Below are 12,395 nucleotides of genomic sequence, written 5' to 3'. Positions count from 1 at the left end.
CCCGCTTTTATCTCTGGCCCGAGACCCGCCTCCTGCTGGCGGCCGCGTTGCCGGACCAAGGGAGGGGGGTGGCTGGGCACCTGGCTGTCGGCATGAGCTGTGCACGCCCTGGTCGCGTGCTGCCCCAGGGTCCATTCCTTAGGGGAGGGGTGCGCAGTTTCTCTAGTCCCTGGCAGCTTGAGAAGCACTCCGGAGGAGGGGTTCTGGGGGTCCCACCTGGCGGAGAAATATGCTGTCTTAATTCAGAAGGGGCTGTTACCTTCCCACTTATGGGATCGGACAGAAGGCAAGGGAGGGATCGGATAATAAGCCACCGATCACAGCTCCACGTGCCGATAAAGTATTTCTTTCCTGCCTGATTTGTTTTAAAGTTCAGAGATGCGTGCCTTGCTAGTTGGTTAATAGGGAAGCTGGGGCGGGGGGGGGCGTGCTGGTCTCCTACCTGCTCGGTGTTTGTACAGCTGCCGCTGCACGTAAGCTAACAGCCTTCAGATACCGAACGTGCACACAACCGCTTGAGAAGTGAAGTTGGGCTGGGAGGCAAGTCTGGGAAGGGGCCCTGGTAAGATTATTTCTCATCTAGAGAGGAAGTATTTCAATAATTCTTTGCTATTTCCTTGGGTTTGACTTTTCTGTGCCAGCCCAGAGCCAGTGTAGGGTATGGTGTGCGTGCATGTGTGTGTGATGCATGTACGTATGCGTGTGTGTGTGTGTGCAGAGCAGACAGTCTAGGTAAGAGGCTAGGGAGGGGCGCTGGAAGCGTGAGGACATAGAATTGGGGAGGGTGAAACATTCACTGGGAGGCTGTAGTCCCTCTGGTTCTTGATACTCCAGTTATGGAAGGGGCAAAGGGGAGACAGACAGGCCAAAGGGCTTCAGGGAGGGAGAAGGCGAGGCAGGGGCAGGAAGGGAAATCAAACAGGCCAGAGAGTTGCAAAGGTCAGAGATGCAGCCTCTGCCTGGGCCTGCCACCCTGGGGAAGACCCTTTCTTGGCAGCTGAGGTCATTTCCCAGACAGTTCAGTAAAAAAAGCCAAGACAGCCGCCACCCTGTGCCTGTGCTGCTCGTGGTTCAAGGAAGGACTTGAGGGTGGGCGTTGGTCAAGGCCACTTAACACAGCAGTCTGTGTTTTAGTCTGGACTCTAGGTGTCCGGGTGGCCAGGGGCCAAGTGGAGATTATTCTTGGACAGTGTGTTCCCTGTGTATTATTCTTTTAACCTTGCCATTCAGGGAAATTCTGTAACAAGGGAGCACGCCAAATTTGATTTGTCTTGACATTTTCTTTGAATCTCTGCCATTTCAGAGCACTCTTTAATAACTGGCGAAAGTGACTGGTGAGCGTTCCTGGTACCTGCATGGCAGCTTCCAGAAGAGCTGATGATGTGGCCCCAGGTGCGGCCTCGCCAGTTCCTCTCTGAGGTGAGTCAGCCCTGCCTCAGACCCAACACTGGCCAGGCATTTCCTGTTTCCGTCATTTGCCTGGGGTTCCCCTATTCCCTCGCTGGTGTGTCCCAGAGGGCTCCCTGCGCCCCCTCGTTCGTCACCTGACTCTGACTCCCAGCCCCCCAGCTCGTGTCCTGGGCAGTGCCATCACCTGAGGGCACAGGTGGGTCTGGTCTGGTGGTTCAGGCGTAGCTGAGGCAGAGTGGGAGGTCATGGGAGTCGAAGGAAGGACTCCAGCATCGGTTCAAGCTCAGGAGTTCTAAGTGCGACTCCTCCGGCCGGGGACAGGAAGCCAGTTCCGGGGTGGGGGTCAGATGAGCCTGGGAACTGGAGAGGTACACGGGCTGATGCCACTTCTAGAGAAGTGCAGGTCAGACATGACCACCGTGACCAGTCACCCTATTTTCTTTGGGGTTGAGGGGTTTCTGAGATGCAGGACTTAGAGCGAAAATGGAGGTAGTTCTAGGCAGAACGGTGCAGTGCGCCCACTTCTTGCATTGGTCCATTTTCTGTTTCTCATAACACAGTGCCACAGGCTGGGTAAGTTATAAAGACAAGAGGTTCATTTTGGCTTGGCTCTAGAGGTACAAAGTCAAGGAGCCACCTCTGGTGACGGCCTTGTGGCAGTGTCCTTATATATGGCACAGGGCGTCACATGGCAAGACACAGAGCACATGTGTGTCTCTTCTGGAGTCTTCCTATAAAGCCATAGACTTACTCGTGGGGCTTTATCTAAGCCACATCACCTGACTATCTAATCACAGCCATCACAGTCTGAGCACCAGCACACCCTCCCCACAAAGAAGGCCTCCTCTGGCCACCATTCATAGTGAGTTACATCCTGAACGCTTCACCCCTTTGATAACCGCACATGGGGGATAAATCACAACACTTGAGCCATACCCAAACCATGTCAAGGCCCTGTGTCTGTCTCAGCATGATTCTTGCCTTTCCTAGGAATGCTGAAGGGCCAGTTTTCATATTTTTCCCCCAGATCTCTTTTTCCTGTACATGAAAGCACCCACATCCATCTGTGGAGGGGAAAGTCACAAAGGGACAGAACATGATCTGGGTACCAAAGAGGAGTAGGTCTGAGTACAGGAGAACCAAAGAGGAAGCACTGTCCCTGACTGGCCTTGGACACTGGAGATACAGGCAGAGGGGTCTTTCCCATGGCTTGTTGTGTGGAGCCTCAGTTATTAATATTGTTATTTTATTACCAGATTCTTGCTGCCCACAGAAAGTCAGTGTCACCCTTGGAATTTCCGAGAGCTGGAGGGAAAGGACCATTGTTGGAGACAGGATAAAGCTATTTGTGTGTCTTATACTCTGCTGCAAAATTATTTTTTAACCCTTGAGTTACTTCCACTGCATTCATATTGGTTCAGAGAGAAGGCATCTTACTGCTTAAATGTCAGTGAACTTTGTGGAGAGGTTGTGCTGGTGCTCAGACTATTACTGAGCTGTATCTCCAACCCTCAGTGGATGGTTTAAAAATGCACACACCTAACCTTTATCTCCTCATCTAGTTGTGTGGTAGAGTTCAGAGTTTCAGCAATTCTGTGTGTGTGTGGATACCCTGCTGTTATCTCGGACTTGACACACTTAAAACAAGACTTCTTTGTGTCCTGTTGTCTTTTTTCAGACTAAGTCCCCTTCCAAGTATCTTTCCTTCTAGTGGTGCTGTTTCCATGAGATTGGTTCCTGGGCTTGAGATATTGCATCAGTTTCTTGGCGAGGTCTTCCCAGGCTTCTCTGTGCTGTCAATCTCTGCCCAGTGCCCTGTTTTACTGGTCTTTATAACACTTTTACCTGCTTTTATGTTGATAGAATTCTTGGTTTGGTTCTGTGCTGTCTTTCATGCCCTTTGGAGGATAAAGTTCACAAAGGCTGAAACTTTGTTTTGCTCTTTGCTGTGTCCCCAGTGACTGGTATAATCCTTGGCACAAAGTAGGTCTTTCATAGGTAACCATGGGAACGAACAACCTCCCCTGTGGCCTGTGAAGCCGGCAATAGTGAGGGGTAGGGGAGATTTTGCTTATTACGCTCATAGGCATTCAGACTTTAGTGGATACTCAAAAAAGCATTTGACTTGCTGTAGGGACAGATTTTTGCTGTTAGTGTTTACCTCTAATTCATCTCAAACAAATAGAGCAAATGAATCCTCCCCAAATTTCATTTTAAATAGTATTATCTGCCTGTTTAAAGTTTGAGGTGATTTCTGGTTGCCCATAGGATGATGTCTGGGTCTGCATGTTGAATTTGCTTGAGCTACTGTTCTCAGACTCTAGGATCCTTTGGTTTGGCCTTCCTTAGTCGACTAACTTTACCTCCTATTCTTCTCCTATAAGAACCCTTTGTCCCACACAGGGCTTTCTTAGCTGGTTCTCATTGCTGCGGATAGCAGCATGCACTAAATCTCACTGCTCACTTCTGCTTCCTTCCTACCTGGAACAGTACTCTTTCTGGCTTATCTTCCTCCCTGAGACCACGTTCGGGCTTATATGCTCCAGGAAGCCACTACGGCCCATGCCAGCACACCAGGCTCCCTCCTTTCTGTGAAGTCCGCTGCCTGTGCGGCTCTGCTGCACAGGTTGGCATGTACTGAACCTTAATTTATACAGCTGGCTCATTGTTTCTCATGGGCTTGCTTCCTTTCTGCCGGACATGGACTCTTGCTGTTTCTCATGGTGCCAGCATATAATAGGGGTCCAGTCCATATTAGTTACATTGATCTGAAAGTCCCGGAGGCATAGAGATTGCAAATTGCTGTCAAGATTCTCCTGGGAGGTTATTTTAGGCATAGTTGCCTGTCCTTGGCTCAGAGCCTTGGGGCTAAAATTACCCAAGACCTGGCAACTTGGCTGAGTTCCCTCAACTCTGGCCTCCTCACCTTTCACTTCCACTTCCAGCTTTGTCTGGCACTGCTGTCATCTGGGGCACCTGCACAGCGTCCCCCTGGGACAAATCATGGAGGAGCAGACTCTTCACAGACAGTAGCTTTTGTCCCTCGTGGCTTCTGGTCAGGCAGAGCCCCCAGCTTCTGGGCTGTATTCTCTGCCATGCCAGTGTGTTGGAATTCCCACCCTCCGTGGCCTTCAGCCTCTTCCAAACGCAGTAGCATGCTCTCGTCTGAACCAAGGCGAGGAACTTCCTGAGATTGTAGGGCTCTGGAGTAAGCAGCCTTGAGTTTGCTGAAGTCCTGCCTTCTCCACTTGTTAGAGTCTGTGCTTACCTACTCTGGCCTCTATTTCCTCATCTATAAAATGAGAGTGATAATAATGCCTACTAAGTGGGATTGGCTGAAGGCAGAATGAGCTAGAACCCCATCAAGGGCTTGAGTGATATCTGGCACAAACAAAGCAATCCATAAGCACTAGCCTTTATTACTCAGTTGTCTGCCTCCTGCTCTACATACGCAGTTCCCATGATCCTTTATGCCATCCCAAGACTTGTGCACTGCCTGGGTCCAGGAAGGCGCAGGAACATTTCAGGACACCATCATGAATTTGACACTTGGTTAAGTATAGCTACGAAAAGGAGAATACAAAGTGCCCTTGGCCTGAAGAATCTCACAGTCAAGTAGGGGACAAAGACATGGAAATGTGTTGTTAGAATACTAGAATTAGGTAAGCATAGCAATAGGGATGGATGACAGGGGAAAAAATAGACCAGTGAAGACTGTATCGATTGAACCTGGGGAGGAGGTGGCCAAACAAGGCCTAAGAGTGAGCGATTCCTGAGCTGCTTAGGATGCTGAAGGTTACACGGCATTCACTAGGTGACCATGGATGACCATGCTCAGGCTGGGCAAGGGGACTGTTCTTAAAAGGGAGGAGTCACGTGAGAGAACTGCAGACCAAAGAAGCAAGGTGGGCGCTGATGGCACCAAGGATGGGTTTTCATCCAAGCGTACTCAGCTGCCTCATCCTTGACAAAGGAGCCAACTGTACTCACTGGAGGAAAGACAGCGTCTTTAATAAATGGTGTTGGAAAAACTGGATTTCAACCTGCCAAAGATTAAAACTAGATCCTTACCTCTCACCATGACTAAACTAAAATTCAAGTGGATTAAAGATCTAAATATTAAAACAGAAACACTAAACTTGCTGGAAGATAAGTTAGGTAGAACTTTCAACATTGGCATAGGAAAAGACTTCATGAACAAATCCTCAGTAGTTCAGGAACTAGCACAAAGAATCAACAGCTGGGATCTCATCTTTTTTTTTTTTTTTTTTTGGTGTTTGGAGACAGGGTCTCACTGTATAGTTGAGACTGATCTGGAACTCACTATGTAGCCCAGGCTGGTCTGGAACTCACAGTGACCCTCCTGCCTCAGCCTCCCAAGTGCTGGGATTACAGGTGTGAGCCACCATGCCCGGCCGGGATCTCATCTTTTTATAAAGATTCTGCACTGCCAGAGAAATCACCAAGAGAGCTAAGAGACAACCTACAATATGGCAAAAAAAATTTTTACCAGCTGTTTCTCAACAAAGGAATATATAAAGAACTCAAAAAAACAGACCCCCCCCAAATATAAAGACCTGATTCAAAAATGGGCATCTGAAATGAACAGACATTTCTCAAAGAAGTAAAAGCACCAAATAAATATATGAAAAAATGTTCAACATCACTGGTCATTTGAGAGATGCAGATGAAAACAACACTGAGATTCCACCTCACCCCAGAGAGAATGGCTGCTATCAAGAAATCAACCAATAACAAATGCTGGTGGGTTGTGGGGTGATAGGAACCCTTCTCCATTATTGGTGGCAGTGCAGACTGGAGCAACCACTGTGGAAATCAATATGAAGATACCTCAAAAAACTGCGAATAGAGGTCCCATTTGACCTAGTTATCCCTCTGCTGGGTATCTTTCCAAAAGAATTAAAAGAATCATACCACAGAGATACATGCTCACCCATGTTTATAGAGACACAGTTTGTAATAGATAAACCTTTGAAACAACCCCAGTGCCCTTCAAGTGGGAGACTGGATAAAGAAGATGTGGGTTTTCTATAAAATGGAGTACTACTCAGCCATAAAGAATGAGAAACTAGAGTCATTCATAGGAGAATGGATGCATATTGAGGCCATACTTGTAAGTAAAATAAATAGGACACACATGTGTAAATATTGAATAGTTTCTCTGGTGTGAAAAACTAAAAGTATAAATAAGATCCAAATTGTATAACTGACAATGTGAAATAGGAAGAAAAGGGCTAAAGGTATAGGGGAAGTGGGAAGGGTACGGGAAAGGAAATAAAGGATAAGAAAAAATAATGAGAAAAGGAAAAAAAGTGGAAACAAAGTCTTTGTAAATAAGGGAAGGGTGGGGCCAGGGATTTAGCTCAGTGGTTTCGCCACCTGCCTCACAAGCACAAGGACCCAAGTTTGATCCCTGGTACCAAAAAAAAAAAAAAAAAAAAAAATAAAAAAAAAAAAAAAAAATGGAAAGGGTGGAAGGGGTGAAGGGAGGGCTGGTGAATGGGGAAAAAATGAGAACCAAGATCTGTCATGTAAAGGTACAAGATCCCAATGATGAATGTAACTGTAGTATATGCTTAAAAAGTACCAATAACCTCAATGAGAAAAAAAGAATGGGTTTTCATGAAATACTGGAAAGTGAGGAGCCAGATAATGAAGTTATGTACATGATCATCAATGTGTGTCATGCCTGGGAATGGCTGCCTCTCCTTCTTCAGGTCTGAGCTCTAGACCTGTGTCCCCTTCCTGTTTGACTTGAATGCTTATAGATATCAGGCTCACCACATATAAAACTAAATGTCATATTTGCACACCGTACTCGTGCACCACCAGCTTTCTTAGTCTAAGTGTCCCTGACCACTTAGCTCATCGGGTCCAAAGCTTGGGATCTCTTCTTTCCTCCCCTCTCTGCCCCCTTCCTTATGTAAACGATCACCAAGACTTGTCACTGCCTCTTAAGTAACTATTAATTGTATCTGCTACCTGTCCCCTCTGCTACCTCCGAGTCTGAGCCCTGTAATCTACTGAACTCTCAGCTGGTGTCTCTGTCAGGACCACTTCGTTCTACCCCGTTCTAACCCAGTGTAATCTTTAAATACAAAATACAAAATGAATATGCCTCTTGTTTCTTTTGGTCCTTCCATGGATTCCCACACTGCCCTTTGGATAACACTCCAGATTCTTTGCACTCCTGACACAGCCCCATGACCTTGTCCTTGTCTGTTTTCCATCTTTACAACGTGTCCCTCTGCCCTCAGTTTCCATATGCGTCCATGCTACTTGATTCCTTTACAACTGCGGATCCTTCCATTTGGAGCACTTTCCCCATCTTCCTTCATCTGGAGAGCTGTTTCTCCTCCTCCTAGTGTCATTGTCATTGTCTTGTTCAGTGACTCCCTCCACATGGGGAGGCCAGCTCTCCTGGCTGCATCTCCCACAGCCACCTCACTTTTCCTGTTCAACCCATCACAGAACTGTAAGCTTCCTGAGGGCATAGGCTGTCTCTGTCGTGTTGGGTACAGTGGCTCAGAGCTAGTTCGTCAGGGTGTCTCGTACACAACTATCGACTTGTCTTGAGAGAACTGGCTCTCCCCTAGGCAGTGGAAAACTGATGAGCTAGGGTCTGAGACAGCAAGATTGGCATTGCAGATCACTGTGGTAGAGAGGGGATGGGTAGGAGTGGGCAGGGCTAGGGGAGGGAGGGCGATCGTACTACTGAGGTGCTGGGCTAGGACAGGTGGCAGGGATGGGGGAGGCAGAGCTGAGCAAGAAATCAGATGGACGGACACGCGCAGACTTGCTATGAAAGAGGAAGGAGTCTGGAGTGACCCTCGGGTTTGGGGAAGAGAGGAGGAGGAACATATCTGGTGAGCTTCATTTTGGAGTCATTGGTTTGGGGCTTAATAGATGGGACACGAGGCAAAGTTTGGCATCAGACAACTGTGTGTGACTCATGAATCAGGAGCCATGAAGAAGGCTGGGCCTGGATTTCTGGCTTGGAGAGGTTTGAATGAATCAGGGATGCCTGGGAACGAGAGATATCAACTCATGAGGGGCCGAGATCAAAAGGAAAGGGTAGAAAGCAGGAAGCACAGAAACAGCCGCGACTGCCCGAGGCTGGTGGCGAAGCAAGAGTGGGTTCAGGGGTGACTCACACAATACTTTCCTCCCATGTATTCAGAATCGAAGCTGGGAGCCTTCTTCATGTAAATCGTTTATAATATGATCCGCGGAATTCTTCATTGCCCACCCCATACCTGCCCCTGTTAAAATCCCCAGCGGTGTCCAGGACTTGTGGCAGTGATGGGACAGTCACCCCGACTAGGTCACGTTATGTGGCATGGCTGGCTTTATGAATGGGACATTAGCAGGTGAATGAATCTAACAGCTGGGCCCTTCCCAGGAGCAGGGGGCTCCTCCTGACGAAGAGATTCAAAGTGTGAGAGGATTCAAGCAGAGCTTCTCCCTGGCTGGCTTTGAAGATGGAGGTGGCAGTAAAAAAGGGTTGGAAACTGCTGGCTCGGTGCTTCTGCTGTGATGGCAGGAGAAAATCAACTCAAAAGGGTGGGAAGATGGGGAGAGTCTTGCTTTGATTTGATGCCCGACATCATAAACGCCCCTGAGTCACTGGACGCCTTTGCCCTCTTCTGAGCGTTTCAGGTTCTCTGAGAAGGCTAAGCCGTGGCCAGCGTCTGCTTTCTGTAAACCTGTGTCCAAGCGCTTTATCATCCAACAGATCACCTGTTCATTATATGTGAGACTACAAACTTAAATGGGCAGTTAACTGTAATTCATTGCTTCCCAAGTCAGTTACTTTTATTACTTCCTTAGGATGTTTTCCTTACTCCTCTCCTCTTTTTAAACTGGCTTTTCTTTCCTATGATATCACCACGCATTGGTAAATAGAAGGAACCTACTCTATATTCCAACCATTTCTGCATCAGTACCCCACGGGTTGGCCTGTTCTCACACTGACAAGGAAGACGCATCCCAGATTCTTTCTGTACGAAGTTTTCTCTCCACATCATCCTGGATCTTTTAAGGTTTTGGGAGTCCATGAATAAGTTAGGCTGCAGGTAAAAAAATCAAGTTGAAAATGACTTAAACAGTAAGAAAAACATTATTTCCAAAGACCTGGATTCCAGGATTGGTTAATTCAGTAGCTGAACCCTCTGTAGAGTTCAGGCTCGTTCCCTTTTCTCCTAGGAAAATCTTCAGCATGGATTGCCACGGTCTAGCTCCCAGGATCCCAAGACAGCTGCTACAACTTCAGACACCACATTCAAGAGGACAGCACCCAGTGGAAGAAGATAGACTTTCTTTCTTTCCCTCCCTCCCTCCCTTCCTTCCTTCCATCCTTTTTATCAGTAAGCAAATGTTTCCCACAATGAACAAGAGACCTTTGTTTTGGACTGGGCAGCAGCATCGGGCCCCAACAGACTAAGCTAAAAATCAAAATGGAGTTGCTTGTGGTAGAGTTCCACGTCCTGAACTGAAACTGAGCTGCTTATCTTGTCCCCAAGAAATCAGGATTAGAGAGATAATGGTCCTATTTCCCAAACAGGCCAGTTCCAGTTGGCACGATGATGATACTTTCTCTGCTTCCATCCTGTCTCCCAAGAGGTGATCAGAAATAGCCTGAGGTTAACTCATCAGTTATTTTGCTAGTGTTGTCTTCCTGCCTTACAGGGACAGTAACTTGGAGATGACCAGTCTGCTTTATCCATTTGTTTCTGCTGTTTTTAGCCCTGTTCTGTCTGTAAAACCATCCTGTCTTCTCAGCCCATCAGAACACGGTCTGTTTTGTGGAATGAAGTGCTGCCAGATTCCACCATTGAAAATGGAGTCAGTTAAGATCTTTAAATTGTTCTAATTCTGTCTCTTGACACCTGGGGTGACCCCAGTGATTCTTCCCCGTGGACAGAACTGGGTCACACGCCCCTCCTTATGACCACTCGCGAAGGAAAGTCTTAGCATCACATGCTTGGGCCATGAGTCTCAAAGATACTCCTTAAAACCAGCGGTAGCAAGACCTGAGAACTTCTTACAGATGCAGTTTATTGGGTTCTACCCCAATCTGTTGAATCAGAAATTCTAGATGGAAGGGCCAGCAATCTGTGTTTTAAAACATTCTCTATGTGAAACTGAAGCACACTTAAGATTGTGAACCACTGGTACAATATTTAGGAATGTTTACATCCTCTTAAATTTCATGTTGAAATCTAATCCACAGTGAAATGGCATCAATAGGTGGAACCCTTGGGAAATGGTTGGATTGTGATGAATAGGATTAGCTCCCTGGGAAGCAAGGCTGGAAGGAACTTACGTGTGTGGATACAAGTAGATGGAACTGCAAGTGACCCAGAGAACAAAACCCCACCAGGTACAAACCTGATGCAGCCTGCACTGTGGGCTCCCCAGCCTCTAGGGTGTGATATATGAGATGCTGTTGTTTACAGTCCCCCCAGCTAAGATATTTTGTTGTAACAGCCCAGACAGACCACGGCAACTGGCAGAAGTGAGTCAGGATTTATCTCTGAGCCAGAGATAGAGCAGCTTTCCTGAGGACTGGGAAGATACTTGAAACCTTTTAGCAAGAAGGTGGTCATGTGAATCTTCTCAGACTACCCTAGCAGCGATACAGGCTAGGACTCGTGCCAACCGCAGAAACTGGTTCTCTTATGGAACTCCAGAGGCGCAGAGCCCAAGGCCAAGGTGCAGGACCATGTAGTGTCAGACGAGCTGTTTCCTCACCACATCCTCATGCAGCAGTAGAGAGGAAAGTGAGGAGAAGGGAAGAGACAGAGGGAGGACTCCAAGGAGTTCTGCTCATCACTGGGTTAAGAACACCGCCTCTGTGACCTGGCCCTGCCCACCCCTCCCCTCCACTGAGTCCCTGCCTCAGTCTCACTGCTACACCCATTCCAGGGGGTGGGCGGGGCCACGCTGTTTCCTGCCGCGGTACTTTTGTGCTCCTTCTTCCTCTTCCTGGTTTCCATTGTTGTCTGGGCCTCCAGCCCGAGCCCTCCTCCCTTCCGATGTTAGTAAAAACGATATTAAACTTTAAGTGTAGAGAGGGACTAATAGAATTTTAGACTTTCTTAAGGTGCTTACTTCCTGTCTTTTCTGAGGTAACAAGAAAAATTTTCAGAAGTAATTTTGGGGCCCCACAGAGTGTAGGGGTGCATGTTTGTAATCCTGGTTACTCAGGAAGCTCTAGGCGAACTGCAGCAATTTGGCAAAAACCTATTTGAAAAAAATAAAATGGAAAAGTTTGGGGATGCATCTTAGTGCTAACACTTTCTGGCACGTATAAGACCATTGGTTCAATACTTAGTAAACGTGTGCACACACACACACACACACACTGGTTCCCTTACTTTTCTGCTTTCTTAAATGCTTAGCTGGCCCTGAGAAATCTGGCCCCGAATCTTTTTTTTTTTTTTAACTTTTTATTGAGTTTATTGGTACAATCTAGGTATACAATACAGTTACATTCATAATTGGAATTCTGTATCTTTACATAATAGGTCTTGATTCTCATTTTTTCCCCTTGTCCCTGCCCTCCCTTCACCCCCTTCTCCCCTCCCCATTTACAAACACCTTTTTTCCATTTTTCAGTTTCTCATATTTTTTCCTCTCCCTTATTACCTTTCCCCCACCCTTCCCACTTTCCCTACACCTTTAGCCCTTTACCTCCTATTTCACATTATTAATTATCTCATTAGGATCCTGTGTACTATTACAGTTTTTCACACCAAAGAAACTATTTGGTATTTCAGTTAAAGAAATCTCTGTATGAACATTAAAAATAGGAAATCCTAAAATAAAACTAAAAAGGAAAGTAAAAGAGAAAAGCCAATGATGAAACATTAAAATAATCTTTAATTCTGGAGATGAAAATGGTCCCCAAACATATTTAAATTGCTTCTTGCTCTTATAGTCTTATCTTATTCTTTTTTTTT

The 12,395-nt window shown here is 46.8% G+C and overlaps 1 protein-coding gene across 11 annotated transcripts in view; it reads left to right on the top strand.

Moving 5' to 3' along the window:
* CUNH1orf74 (chromosome unknown C1orf74 homolog) overlaps positions 1-12,395 on the top strand; it is a 123,305-nt gene that overhangs the window by 97,753 nt on the left and 13,157 nt on the right. For 9 of the 11 annotated variants that reach the window (XR_002024996.2, XR_002024995.2, XR_004516693.1 and 6 more), the window contains one exon: positions 1,304-1,419. The gene's annotated coding sequence lies outside the window, so the exon portion shown is untranslated. Of the gene's footprint in view, positions 1-483; positions 563-1,303; positions 1,420-9,636; positions 11,907-12,395 lie in introns of those variants that run through there. The other 2 variants (XM_033762241.1, XR_002024994.2) reach the window with 2 other exon arrangements.

This window comes from Fukomys damarensis, unplaced genomic scaffold (genome assembly GCF_012274545.1).
Source record: "Fukomys damarensis isolate Sample0158 unplaced genomic scaffold, DMR_v1.0_HiC HiC_scaffold_11, whole genome shotgun sequence".
Classification (NCBI taxonomy): Eukaryota; Metazoa; Chordata; class Mammalia; order Rodentia; family Bathyergidae; genus Fukomys; species Fukomys damarensis.
This window is presented reverse-complemented; position numbering and strand designations above follow the sequence as displayed.